At 33.3% G+C, this 16,354-nt stretch overlaps 1 pseudogene; it reads right to left on the reverse strand.

The window, feature by feature from the left end:
• Positions 1 to 5,716: 5,716 nt before the first annotated feature.
• Positions 5,717 to 8,742, reverse strand: LOC149530364 (AP-1 complex subunit mu-2-like; annotated as a pseudogene).
• Between the last annotated feature and the right edge of the window lie 7,612 nt (positions 8,743 to 16,354).

Genomic DNA, 16,354 nt, shown 5'->3' on the forward strand with positions numbered 1-16,354 from the left:
CAATTCCTCATGACATGCAACAACTGCAACAATAGATACCATACACACTATATAATGTTAGACAGTCAAGAAGGCTAAGTAGACCTCCAAAAAGATTTTCTCTTTCTTTGTACTCTATTGGTGAACCTGATTGTTATGATGAAGCTATGCAAGTGGATACTAAGATTCAGTGGGAGACTACAATGAAAAAAAAATGGGCTCTTTCCTGAAAAATAAGACTTGGGATTTACGCAAGTTTCTTGCAGGTAAAAGGGCTTTGTAGAATAAATGAGTTTATAGGTTGAAAGAAGAGGATGTAGGTAAGAAAATATTTGAAGCTAGGTTAGGGGTAAAAGGATTTGAACAAAAAAGGGCATTAATTTTGATGAGATATTCTCTCCTATTGTTAAAATGACTTCTATTTGCACTATTTTAAGTATTGTGGCTACTAAAGATTTTCATTTGGAGTAGCTTGATCTTAAAACAACCTTTCTTCATGGTGATTTGGATGAAGAGATATATATGACACAACTACAAGGATTTGAGGTCAAAGGTAAGGAGAACTTAGTGTGCAGATTGAAGAAAAGTTTACATGGCTTGAAGCAAGTGCCTCAGAAATAGTATTTGAAATTTGATAGTTTTATGCATGAGCATGGATATGGTAGGTGTTATTCAGATCATTTTGTTTACTTTAAGAGGTTGGATGATGAAAACTACATTATTTAATGTTTATATGTTGATGATATGCTTGTAGCTTAGTCTAACATGGATCATATTAAGGGGTTGAAATGCCAGTTAGCACATGCATTTTCTATGAAGGATTTGGGGGCAACAAAAAAATCCTTGGTATGAAGATCTAAAGAGATAGAAAGAATAGAAAACTAACATTATCTTAGGCTAATTATATTGCAAAGGTGTTGCAATGTTTCTCTATGGAGAATGCTAAAGTTGTTAGCACACCTTTACTTGGTCATTTGAAGTTGACTAAGGAGATGTGTCCCAAGACACAAGAAGAGGAGGATAAGATGTCCAAGATACCTTATGCTTCAGCTCTAGGAAGTTTGATGTATGCTATGGTATGTACTAGGCCAGATATTGTACATGCAATGGGAGTCATTAGCAAGTATATGAGTCATCCAAGAATTGAGCATTGGAATGCAGTAAAATAAATTCACAGATATCTAAGAGGAACATCTAGTAAGTGTTTACACTTTGGGCACTCTACTACTAATTTACAAGGTTATGTTGACTCCAATTTGGCAGGGAATATTAATACTCGATGAAGTAGTACAGGTTATGTATTTACTATTGGTGGGGTAGCTGTGAGCTAGGTTTCTCAATTGCAAAAGGTTAATGCTTTATCCACTATAGAGCTACTACAAAGGAAACCAATGAGATGATATGGCTTTAGTTCTTCCTGAAAAAATTGGGCCACCCTCAAAGGGATAATTATTTGTTCATAGATAGTTAGAGTGCTATTTATCTTGCAAAGAATTCTACTCTACATTCAAATAAAAAATACATACAAATGTGATACCATTTTATTGGTTTAGTTTTGGATGATGGATAGTTAAAGCTAGACAAGATACATACAGATGAAAATCCAACAGATATGTTTACAAGGGTAGTAACAAGGGAGAAGTTGAACTGCTCTTCAACTTCAGTTGGTCTTCTAGATTGAATAGGAATAAAAGAATAATAGAGTCCAAGGTGGTTTGATATAGTGGGAGCCTCATGGAGCAGTGTTATAACTACAAGATTATTGTCCAAGTGGGAGATTATTGTTTAGTGTAGATTCTGATCAGTCCCCAAGTGGAAGATTGTTAGATTGTGGTGACTGATCAGAGAAGTACTATACATACTCCATAATTCCTCGATCGAATTCAACATTTTATGGTTGACATGTTCTAACTAATTTTAACCCTAAAGCCAAAAAAATACTTCTATAAAATGCCTTAGGGTTAGGGATTGTTTCATAAGGTGTGATGTAAAAATTGCTTCTTGTGACAATAAATAGCTGTAAGGGATTAGGGATTATAATCAAGTTGTAATCACTAGATCATAATAATATTGGACTTGTTTTTCGGTGGACATAGCATAAGGATTGGGTGAACCACATTAAATCTTGGTGTCTTGTGTTCTCTTCTATGTGATCTATTATTTTTTTTTATTGTTTATATTTGCATGAAATTGTTATTTCTATTTGTGGTTTTATCCTAATAGATGGTGGTCATGGCTCATTGATAGATAGCTCCTACATTATGTAGCCCAAAGTGCATGACATTCCAACAAAAGGTACCCCATACACATGTAAAATCTATTTTTTCTTGATCTCTAGGGGTGATCTTGATTTGGTTGTACTTAGAGAAGCTATCTATTAAACAGTACATCTCCTAACTCACAGTCATATCCACTATCATGTCTATGTAATTTAGTGGAAAATCATCCTTAGGGAATTCTTTATTTAAGTCTCTAAAATTGGTGCACACTCAAATGGATTTATCATCTTTAGACATAGGTACAATATTGGAAATCTATTTTGCATAATCAATGGCTCTGATAAAGTTTGCACTTAGGAGTTTTTTGAGTTCTACGTTGACCAAAAGAACCACATGTAAGTTCATCTTCCTCAAATTATATTTAATAGGTTTTTTCACCAAGGAGATAGATAGATAGTGCATAGCTAGATCAGTGTCACACTAATACATTTGGCATCAATTTGCGATGGCTATGTGTTCCAATTATGACACCTATGTGTCGCCACTGCGACAGTAATAGATGTCGCTATTTTTAAGTCACAAAATATGATGTCTACCCTATTCCGTCGCAATTAAAATGAATAGTCGTCACAATCCAACCACTTTCTTGTGACACCAACCTCATTGCAATTCATAGTTATCCATCGCAATAGCGACGTGTCCAAGGTTTTTACAACGGTAGTTGGGGCATCCACCTGCAGTGACTTTGACAACAACCCTATCCCAATAATTCCTTTTTGTGTTGCAATTGCGACGACGATAGTTGAATTGCAACAGAAGGGGGCATCGCCTTTACAGCAACCTCATCGCAATTCATCATTTTTTGTATCGCAATTGCAATGATATGCAACAAAACATGGTGTTGCCAGTACCACTCTCCCATCGCAATTGCAATGATGGCAGAGTAAAACATAAAAACAAATTTGTTGGCTTCTAGCTATGTCAAACAAAATTAGACCTCTTAAACCCTACGTAACTTCATTTGGTCACATTTTATATTTGAGCAAGATGGTGTCTTATTGGTGTTCCCTCAATTATTTCATGATATATTATTATCAGGCCATCCAATTGGCTATAGGATAAAGATGATTCCTAAACAATCGAATCAGCAATATGGTCAATCTACATTGCATTTGGACACTTGGCTTGAGGTTCATCTCATCGATTCCCATTCATCACAAGATCTTTATTTGATTAGACCTCGATAGAAAAAATTGAGATTTCCTAAGCCCCAAGCCCAAATCGTGCAGGCTTCAATCTCCACATATCATAAAGCTTGTATATAAGGTTGAGCATCTTGTAGCTAGAAGCTTCACTTGCATAAGCTCTCAGATGGTGTGAGAATGCTTAGCTCTATATACAGGCTTTATGATATGTGGAGATTGAAGCCTGCATGATTTGGACTTGGGGCTCAAGAAATATCAATGTTTTCTATCGAGGTCTAATCAGATAAAGATCCTATGATGAATGGGAATCAATGAGATGAACCTCAAACCAAGTGTCCAAATGCAATGCAGATCAACCGTATTGCTAATTCAATTGTTCAAGAATCATCTTTGTCCTATAGCCAATTGGATGGCCTGATAATAATATATCATGAAATAATGGAAGGAGCATCAATAAGACACCATCCTACTCAAATATAAGATGTGACCAAATGAAGTTACGCAGGGTTTAAGAGGTTTGATTTTGTTTGATGTTGGAGGTAGTTGAGAATGACGTAGCTAGAAGCTTCACTTCCCTTGTCTCCTCCCTTTGCCTCACTCCTTCTCAGGGCTTAATATGTCATACTTATGTTGCTTAAATCATTGAGTACTAACAATTTTGCTAAAATTGATTCCTTACATTTCTCTTTTCAAAAGCTTTCTTATAAGGATAAACTATGATAGAAACAATCTCTTGAACATGCACACACTTTTTCGGCTATGGTGGACTAGGAATGTGCAATATATATTTTGTGCACTACAATATCATGTAGTGAAACTGATTATACAAATAAAAATATAGAAGTATTGAAACCATGGAAGCAAAAGCCAGTAAAATTGTGAAGGTTCAATGAAAACAAATATTATGAAGAAAGATTGCAATGATGTGGCATTAGATTGAATACATCGATATATGTAATTGGATCAAAAATATCTCTGGATATTAATGCCAGTAAAGCAACATCATAATTTTTTGAGATGTGCGTATTGATCTCATCATTTTTTATTTAATTAATGTTACTTGAATGATTTGAACAAAAATTTACATAGAATAATAAAGCTACTTTGATTTTTAATCCATGTCACTCAGGTAGAAGAAAAATAGAACAAATTTCTTTTTTAATATGTATAGCATACCTGAAATGCACCCGTGAAGCCCCATCTCAGTTGATTTGTTGTCAATCTTGGGATGACAACAGAAATTACTGGCATAGTAGGCCTACACTTAGCAATCAACTTGGGGCAAATAAAACATAAATATCGTGCTAAGAATCAGAATTCGTAGATGTGTTATCTGTATATCAAAAAATCAAATTCACATTGGTATGGCAATAGATAAATCTAGAATATAAAAAATCGCCTACATTATGAGCTAATGATTATGATAACCAAACCCCAATAGTGGCAAAAATGAAACCAAAGAGTAACTTATCACCAATTTCCCAAATTTGATAGTTTCAAATGTCCAAGGAATATATAATGTAGAATAAGAAAATAATTACTTTGCAATTCGTCCGGATGTTGTAAATACTGCTATGACAGAAGCTTTCACTTTGATTGCTGCACTTACCTAAAATTATCATACAAATACTTCTATTAAATTTATATCACTTTCCACATATGAAATGAATAGTAAATTACAACCAACATTAAAATTAATCTGTAAACAAAACTTGATTCATGGAAAAAGGAATTAAAATAATTTTATGTACTTATTGCAGAGGTTGCAATGCATTCCAACTGAGACATCGGTTCACTTTGACATTTGAGAGTCTTCTTAAAATAAATAGCCTAATTGTACACTTTCTCTACCTACATGAAATAATTAGAGTATGTTATCTATTGAGCAGTTGTTTAGATCATAATATGATATCACAATACATATATTTAGAGAAGGGGGAGAGAAGGTTATTGGTTGACCTCAATTCTGATGATCAGTGGCTGAAATAATCGAATATAACTAATCTCTATATCCTCCCACTCAATGCTGAAGCAAAGTTCGTTGCAAAGATTTTTTTTCCCTTAGATAGTAAATTAGGTGAGATCGAGAAACTACACTTGAAAGAAATCAAACTATATAAAAGAAAGAATGATGAACACAGAAAAACCAAATTTGTGATGGGTTTTTAACAAGATACAACTATTAGGCGGATAGTCAAATAACATCCTTCTGCTTGATCCTTCATTTAGAAACTAAAAACAACTTAATAAGCCATTAGAATGATCAAATACCACATTCTCTCTTGTTTACAACATTTCTCAGTTATCACTAGTCTAGATCATTCTTAGTTCATATTCACCTGCCGTTGTAATGTACCTCACCCATGGCAATGCTTGATATCCACTCTTTTCAATGATTTTCAGATACCTGACCTGCATTAAAGAATTGCAACAAAAGAAAGTTGTTATAAAGTAGCAGCCTAAATCTAAATGAACAAAATGTAAATTCTCAACCATTTATTCAATGCATCAATTTACTTGTTCTCATCAATGATTTTCACCGAGGCCAATATAAATATAAGCAATGAGCTTGTTCTCATCAAAAATATAGAAGTGAACACACAAAAGGGTCCAACATTATGATAACTTTTATGGAGTCAGTCCAAAACGACTTGAAATGACTCAAATTTTAGATAAGTTATAAATCATGGTAATGAGCTAATGATACTCGCAAAAGCAATAATCTGCATTTGTAAGCTAAAGTTAAGAAATGACCTGAATTCCTGATACAGTAAAATATGGTATCTCATATTTGACACAAATAGGCACTCACTTTTATGGGGTTGCTTCTTTAGTAGTTATGCTAGAAAGGCTAAATTCAGCCCTCAATATGTATTCATGAATCAAAACCCACATAATAAGTCAATCAAGAAACTAAAACATCAGGGTCCAGAACCATGGTACTATTAACCATCTTTGAACAAGAAAACCAATGAAAGCTGCAAGATACCTTTCCACCAAGAAATGATATTATTTTCCAAAGCAAAGCATCCCTCTCGAGGGAGTATGCAGAAGTACCCATTGATGTGCATACATGAGGTGTAGATGCATCAGCTGGTACTGGCAATTCAATTTCAACATTTGTTGCCGTACTACAAAGTTAAAGAAAACCATGAGACAAATTAGCAAATACATAGAAATATTAGTAGAACTTAAACCATTCCCTAAAGCTAACATTTTAGAAAGATCTATCTAAACAGCAAATAAATCAGATCTAAAATAGTCATACATAAGCCAGAGAGATAATTTGAAACCTACGATCTTTGTATTGGCTGCGTGCTCTCACCAAATATTCGACCCATCTTCTTGAATGCTTTTCTACTTGAGCTTCAACCCATATCAATTGCTTTACCTGCAAAGTAATAAAAACATATGATATGAAACCTACTTTAGAAGGATATCCTTCATAACAAAACTTCAAAGATTTGATAACAACTGCATTCTCTTTAATATATGAACAAACCTATGTGCTAAGTCTATAGTTCATAAGATCAAAAGTCCCATCATGAGGTATGAAGGATATAGTTCTATCAGTTTCAAAATGAGCAAGACAAATGCACCTGACAGAAGAAATAGAAATTAACATATGCCTTTTCAAGGGAAAAAAAAGATCGAGTACAACATCAAAGGAATTTGCAAGCACTTTAATATAAGATAAAATTGATAGTTTAAGGAATTGAATAGGAAAATGAGCTTGATTGCATACTGATGAAACTTGATGTCATCCAAATCAATTGCTTTACCCTTTGACGCTTTGCCTTGAGCTTCTAATAGCACCTTGTCATTGAGTCCAAGTTTTCATTTTGGCATTCCGCTGAAAAAAAGTGAATCAAAATACACTTGTCATTAACAACTAGCTATGTAACATTTCAACAGTCATGCTAAAAGTACATTATAAATAAATAAAAATTAGAAACAACCACATTTTGCACAAAACAAGCTATATTAACCATGAAACATAATCAATAATTCAATGCCAAATATTAAATCAAAAGTTATAAAGGTTTAATACTTATGGCATATGTATAAAACAAAGAAATCATTAGTGGTCAAACTACTTCCAACACTCAATAATTATATAAAATGTCAAAAGATATATACATATCAATATTTTATTCTTCTTTTGTGATTTTTCATACTATTTTATTTCCAAGATCAGCTATGGGGATCTAGCTTCAGCCTTGATATGGCAAGGGCACGGGTGTCCTGACCAAATTATTACAGATACTTCTATTACAGAGCCGGGGAAGGCCTACAAACTATACCAATTGGACCTAGTCTGTGTATGGGACCCAGTGCAACATAATCTAAACTTCAACATTTGGTCATTATAATTTGAATTTTAATCTGTCTCTCTAAAATCTCCAAGAAATTGGACTCTGTTCAATCATCCACCACAGTTCATTATTCTTCTATATTTGTTTTATTCTCACTGAAGCATGTGATCTATTGAAATGCAAGTATCCAACAACAAAGTTGGTTGTCTTGTGACCAAAAAATTGTTATTTATTAAATCATAACAATGAATATGAACATAATATTTGTACTTCTAAAAGTTGAAAAATTTGTAGATTCTTTGTCTAATGGTAATTCATAATTCTACCATGTAAAAATAAACACAAGATGTTTATTATCTGAACTCTCATGCGCCAATCCTGTTCTCATAATATATGTCTATTCGTTTAGCTATGTATAAGCATACATGGGCCTTTTAGCTTAGAAAATGGGGTTTTTCCTATTTCAAGGCGGTCCACAAGTAGGGTACATATTTAAGAAAATAGGTGTGTAGTAACATTATAATGTTCTCCATGAACCTAGCTGGAGTTTATAGTGTTTCAACTTAGTAGAGATTATGGGAAACAGTTCCATGTTTCCTCTCTGTAGTCTATTAGTTTTATTTCTAAAAGAATTCAATAATAAGATTATGCATAGGGTAGGAAAAAACTACCTCAAGTACGCTCTCATCTTCAGTGCTCCAACCACATCAGATTGTACTATTTGCCCATTGCTACTCACAAGAATATTTACACTTTCTACTACATCCAAAAAGACCTTTAATAACAAATTAAAAGCACAAAATTAGTTAAATATCAATTGGCATATTCAAGCAAAGCACAAAGTTAATTCTGGATTATCCTTCAACCTCATTTTTTTTTGTATTGTATTCCTTCACTTCGCTAGGAAACCGCATTTGTAACAGCCATTGGAGGTCGCTGAGTGACTTCCATCATGTAATCATCCATTTTGATGAATTCACTAAGAATCTTTGCCTCTGTATATTGAGGGTACCCAAAATCCATTATTTCATCTAGCAGTTCATACTACACAATGGGAAATAAAAGTGGTGAAATGATATACACATATTTTAAATTTTAAGTTCGTGATAAAATTTTTTCTCAAATAGTTCATTACAAGGAATTCTGAACCCTTGAACCTCTATGGCTCAGATTAAAAATAGATGTGTACACTCACAACAATGACAAAATTGTCTCTCAAAGACTTTTCTTCTAGCTCGTCAAAATAGTGCATGAATACCTACAAAAATAACACACATGACAATCCAAAACTAAACCTAAAGTTGACATGTGAATTAGTTATTGCAACACATTAATCATAGCAAAAAATAAAGAGGAACATTAACAACTCTTGATTACTGTAATAACACCTAAATATGCATGCAATAGCTACAAATAAAAGAATTATATGCATACACTAGAATCCCTGGCTCTATAGGTTTAGTAAGTTCCCTAAATGTACTGTTCCATTTAATAATTGAAAATAGAGCCTCGGACAAGAAATAAATTGTGAATGATAAGTGTAGATTGTTGAACTTACATCCACAACTCGAGGTAAAAATAATAGTAAGCTAGCTACATTAGAGTTCTTTCTTGATACTACCATAAGGTAGATATTGTTATGCTAAATGAACATTTAAGATACCCCATTGCCATAGAGTACTGGATTTTGTAACGTGGGATCACCCTATCCATGTAATTCCATCAAAAAACTTGTCAAAACACATATGTTAAAACCATCCTCACACATGGCCAATTCAACCTTATAAGAGACAGGATATAAGAGAGGGCGGTACATTTTAATGAATATATTCATACGAGACAATGTAATTTATGTGGGATTGGCCACCTAAACATCTTTAACTTTTAAGTAATTTGCATACCTCTATGTAAATATTCCATATATGAGAAGCTTCTTTGTACAACATTGCAATTTTTAACTTCATGATCCAGATAGCACAGATGAGTCAACAAAAACTATAGTTTCTTGTGTTCTTTCCATAGTTTTAAAAGAGTTCTTATCGATAGATCCATGTAAGAATTTTATTCCTCTAAAAATGGTTTTATTACCAGTTTTAAACAAAGTGGACACAAACTAACTAAAGAATCTTCAAATCAAGGACTAGAAGTTACATTGATGCAGAGCCTTCTAATATCCCCTTAAGGAACCCTATTCAACTCGAGAATTCAACAACGTCTTGGAATCCACTCAAGGAACTAGAGTTCAACTCAAGGATCAATAAGAAGTCCTTGACTTAGTAGATCTCTTCCACACACCATACCCATGAATTCACTTCCTACCTCATTACCACAATCTCTTATTGTATCAATTTCCTTCTAGGTCACCTAGTGTACCTAGCACCTCCATCATACCAAAATCCAACTCCGACATCTCTCGCTGACCCTAACACCTTAGACCATCTTATCATGGCCTATCTACCATGCTTCAACTCTTCACTAGCTTCCAACAACCCATCTTTCACCATTTCCTACTTTAGCCCTTCTAGGCCTGTCTAGTAGCTCTGTCTTGTAGTAAATTGCACTTTTCTCTCTAACTCCCCAAACAACCTAGTGACTTAGTCACCTTTTCAAATACCCTTTATGGTTTTCTTCAAACCTTTCAAATATCAATTTCTAAACCTGTGACTATTGCACCTTTCTATGGCTATCACTACAATAATTAGGCCTAATTAACCCTTGCCTAACAAAGCAACTATGCTTTGCACACACACCCAACTCTCCAAACCTTGAAACAGTCTTAAGGCATCTAATAAATGATAGGATTCCACAATTTTTTTGACCCTCCATGCATTTCTAGACACCTTTTCATCAAACCCTCCCTTTAAGGGTTTCTAGCCCAGGGCTTCCTAGAAAAGACCCTAAATCAACTCATAAAACCTTTCTATTGGCTCAAACACCTTTAAACATACTCCCTAAAATGTTTTCAGCACACATTTATCCATTCCAACCTCCATTTGCTCATATTCACCATGTGGTAACTTGTAAATGCACCTTCACTGTTTGGTACAACAGTCACCCTGTTGTTCATTTCTTTGATCACTATCACCTGCATCCTCCTACATTAAAATCATAAAAACAACATATTCATACACTTAAGTGCTTCTCCCACAAGTTATAGTCCATTCAAAGAAAGTGGGAGAGGCTCAATACATTCACGCATCAATATGTATTTTAAATAGTTTTATTTAATTAATTTAGATTAGCAGTATTCTATTTCTAGTTGAAACTTGTAGCTTTTAAATAGATAATGAATAAACTATGTAACCATATAAGAAAAATATATTTCTATCAAGAAATGAATATTAAATAGATTAAGGATTGATGGCATACCTCTAAATTTCATCATCATCATCATCATCCTCATCATCGTCATCATCATCATCATCATCCTCCTCCTCCTCCTCATCATCATCATCATTATCATCCTTGCCATCATCGTCATCGGCGTCATCATCGTCATCATCATCAACATCAACATCATCTTCATCATCATCATCAGTAGCAGCACCTACATCATCTTCTACTTCTTTGGTATCTTCTTCTTCCATGGCATTATACTTTATTGGCCTTCCTCTCGGTTCATGTCTAACAACAAATGACCAACCCGGTTTATGTGGAACCTTTGAGTAAAATACCTGCTCACATTGGCTTGGAAGAACATAGGGCTCATCCCCAACTAGCTCAAATGACCTTGTATTAACCATTGTAAATCCATTATCATGTTCAATAACAGTTCTATCAGGATCATTTGGATTAAGTCGTAGTCTATACCATTTGAAAATGAAGAGTACTAATTTGAAGGAACTAAAGTCACACTCAATTATATCATCCAAAATGCCATAGTATCAATTTTTAGACTCTTGAGGATGTAAGTCGTTTCTAGATGAAATATTAGTCACTTGAAAGACTGTAGTTATTCCTGAATCACAAGTTTTCTTCGTGTCATCCAACACTTTGACACGAAATTTATGACCATTATAGAACATAGCCTTGTGGTGTTTAACCTACAATAATATGTGAAATATGTCAAAATTATTATATCATGAGTTGATAAACATACGGGTGATTAATAAATTTGTACATACCTGGAAATCTCTTAAACCATGTGCTAAATCTATTTCCCTTTGTGTAACATTGGAATCTCCATTCTGATGAGCTTCTTTAACCAATGAAGATACACCTTCCCATGTTAATGTCCGACCAAAATGTTGACATCATTCAATCCATACCATCATCCAATCAAGATTGTTTGCAATATACAAATGTAGTGCATCCCACTCTCGAGCACCTGTACAAAAAAAAAAAAATAGACAACTTACAACCGATTTATTTTGAAGATTAAGAAATAATTTATTACAATAACATCTTATAATTTATTACCTCTCACTTTCCTCAATGTACCTTTCCCCATCAAGTACTCCCCTTCTAATTTTTTAAAAGGCTTGAGATCCCAAATGTGATCTACACAGATATTTGATGCAAACATAGGAAGATATTCAGTAATGTACACCATAGTCTGGTATACCATATATCCCTCTACCATAGAACCCTCAGGATGTACTCTTTGTCGAACCAAAGTCTTCAAATATTTCAAGTGCCTCTCAACCATCCACATTGACCTAGTGTGTATAGGTCCACACAATTCAATCTCCTCAACTAGGTGTATGAGGTAGTGTTCCTATGCATTGAAAAAAAGTTGGAGGTAGACATTTTTGCATTTCACATAGTAAATGAGGAATTCTTCTCTTCCAATAGTTTATATCTTCTTTATGGATTTCTTTAGATGACAACCACCTACATTAAGAGATTCAAGTCACAAAAAATATATAGATATGAGACTTTACAAAATAATATACAATAGATTACATAGCAAGAAAAACAAATCATGAATATAATAAATATATACAACAAATTGAATAGATATTACTGCTTACCTCATGTATTTTCCAAGATCGTATATCACTTGTTTGAAGTTATTTTTGAAGGGCTTTGGGAGAGATAGATGAAGCACGTACTGTAGTAATTATAAACCAATCATTTCATTATTTTCTAACATAGCATAATGAACAGTACACGTAGTTTATGAATATATTGTAAATATAGAAGAACATAACTTACCTTGATGAAAGTATGCCAATCATGCATTTTGAGCCTTGGCCCAAATTCACTTTTTTTAATATGAGATTGTTTATGTTCACAGCAAATCTTGTGGGAAATCAATTTTTTCGTATGACTTCTTTTATGGCATCACTTTGCTGCTCTGTTAATAACCAAGGACGGGCACTTATATTAATTTGATCTCTGTTGCTATTTGAGTGAATGAAATTCTTCAATGCATGATTGGATTCATGAATGTCATTACAAATTTTGACAATTTTTTCTTTGTCACACCTTCCATCCAATATTTTCCACAATGTCTCTGTTATATTCTTTCCAATATGCATAGAATCAAACAAATACACAATTTGTAAGTGCTTGTAGTAGGGAAACCTACTAAATTTTCTGGGATAGCTTTTTAGTCCCTTTGGAAGGTTGTCAGTATTGCCTTGACGACCTTCATGATCATCAATTACACAATTAGTAAACAAAAATCACAATAGAAATATATAAATTACAAACATAAACCATTAGGTGGAACGACATTACCTCAATGATTAATTCTATTATATTCCAACTTCCATAGGCGAGGTTTCATTCTTCGTGGCTTTGATGTAGTCTCTTCTTTCCCATTGAAAAGATGTTTTTTCGTACTTTGATACTTATGATTCATGTGGAGGAGTGTCTACACTCATCAAACACCTACTTTCCTAAACTTTTTGAATGACGAGATTTCATCTTTGGACCACAAACTGGACATGCAAATTTTCTCTTTGTTTGAAGAACTACAAGATAATGATATAATTGGATTATTAAATATGTTGATTTTTATAATTAGAATTATCGTGTGCAACTTGAATTCACTATTACATACCACAAAAATGTGTTAGCCCTAGGGCATCATGTATTGTCCATGCAAGTATTGCATGGAATTGAAATTTTATTTGTCTTATTGGTCTAGACACATCATACATAGTGACATTGTTCCATAACTCCACCAACTCGTCGATAAGAGGCTCAATATATATATTCATATCTTTAACTTGATATTTACCTACTTGAATGAACAGTAACATTACATAATTATTGTGACCATTTTACAGCAAGATTTGTAAGTACATGTAAATTAATAATTATCAAATGATAAGATACCTGGAACAATCATTGCCAACATAATGTGCTCCCTCTTTATTGACATCCACAGAGGAATGTTATTGTTAATAAAAAAAACAAGCCACACAAAGTAAATAGATCTCATCTCTCCAAATGGATTGACACTGTCTGCTGCTAATGAAAGCCTGAGATTACGAGGTTCTTCTTTGAAGTGTTGCCACTTTTCCTCTATGTGCATAAATTCTGAACCATCCATAGGGATTTGATTAATGTCATGTTGACTTCTATTGCATAAATGATAATCCATAAATTGAGCCAAGCTACTACACCTGAATAATTGTCACATCCATGGAATAATGGGGATGTAATGAAGAACCTTTTGAGGCACCTTTTTTGTTAGTCGATTTGTTCGATATCTACTCGTAGGACATACGGGGCATTGTGTTGCAAATTCATTTTCTTTATAATATATAATATGATCATTGGGACAAGCATGTATTGCTTGATACTCCATTCCAATATCTTTCATAATAGCAGATAATTCTTGATATGAGCGAGGTAGAATATTTGATGATGGTAACAGAAACTCGCCTATCAATATACAAAAATAAATATAAGTTGTTAATATAAACAATATTAGTGCTACATTATTCACCCTTTTTTAACTATAAAGAAATATATGACATACCTTAACATACGTAACATTGTTATGCTGGATAAACCATTCATAACCTTCAAGTTCAACAATAACAATATAGCTGAGAGAAGAGTTATTTGGGAGTCTTTGTATAGGGGCTCATATGCCTTCTCAAGTAGAGGTACATCGAGGCTATCATCATCATCATGATTAGATATGCTTGGACTAAATGTGTCATGGATCAATGTATTTATACCATCATCTTAATTGTGTTTTCTGGCACATGATCGTCATCTTCCATGGGATCATTATCTTCACCTTAGATATTTTCACCTCCATGTTCCTCCACTTTGAAAACCATATTCTTCGGATTGTTGTGGTTCATATCATGTACTTCCCTAGGGAGATCAACCTATATAAAATTGATTAACATAAATAAACCATGATCATCAACTCATCATCAAGTGATTTCATATGTATATAAATTGTTAAAATGATATAATGAATGACTTACCAGTGGATGATAGTCATGCCCCCCTTCAATGTGACCATTCTCCCTACAATGTCTCTTAACTATTTTGATTAGTAGTCTTCTACGGTTTAAGCCCTTACAAATTTTGCAAGGACAATAACATTTTCCATCACCTTTTCTTTTCAAGTTAGACCAAAATCTAGTGATTGTCTCCCTATTTTGTTGTTCACTTATATTATCTGACATGATCATTCTTTGGAGGAAGAAAAAATTGGGCTATAAAAACTTTGGTCTACAACTTTCACAAACTAAGAAAAACTGTTGAAAGTACAAAAATCTTCTTATACCTAGCTAAATACTTTTATATGTTAAAAATAATTTCTTTGAATTTATTCCTAAGACATTTAACCCAATCACCTTTTATAACATTCAATCAAATGCTCTAGGCAAATTTGTGGATAAGATTATTTGTAAAACTTTGACCAACAGCCTAAAGGTCTTATTTCAAGAGACCTTACAACATTAAGCCACTAAAAGTAATTTCAAACCATATAAGCTAAAATTCTAGTAAAAATATACATTAGATTAAAAAATATACAATTTTCATACCTGAGCGCGCGGCTATAACTCGTGCAACGGCCTTCTTGCTTAGCTGTAGAAGCTCTCCAACAATCAAATTATACAAACTACAAGGCCTAACAACAATTTCAAAACATATAAGCTACAAGTCTAGTTAAAATATACAATAGATTAAAAAAATACAATTTTCATACTGGAGTGCACGGCTATAACTCGTGCAACGACCTTCTTGCTTAGCTGTAGAAGCTCTCCAACAATCAAATTATACAAGCTACAAGGCCTAACAACAATTTCAAAACATATAAGCTACAAGTCAAGACATATTACATGACATGGAAAAAGGAACAAAATTTACAAGCTTTAGCGAGACATATTAAATAACATCATAGTGCTAAAGAGATCACAATTATATGAGTCAAACATAGTCATGAAAAGGCACATAAATTAGTTATTATATGCAATTAAAAGATATAAAGTTAGATAGGGACATCCATAGGGCATATTGAATAAATGAAATGGTCATATAGATTTCATATGGGATTTTGAAGATGATAGTATTTTAAGGCAAAGAATCCATTCATATAACCATAATGACATTAAATGTTTAAGCATGGACAATCATCAAATACCAAAATAGAGCAGCAATAAATCATTAGAAATCATATTTTCTTGAAAGTTTCTAAAGCCTTTTCAAAAAA

This window comes from Cupressus sempervirens, chromosome 11 (assembly GCF_028749045.1).
Source record: "Cupressus sempervirens isolate cs-2001-9-10 chromosome 11, ASM2874904v1, whole genome shotgun sequence".
Taxonomy (NCBI): Eukaryota; Viridiplantae; Streptophyta; class Pinopsida; order Cupressales; family Cupressaceae; genus Cupressus; species Cupressus sempervirens.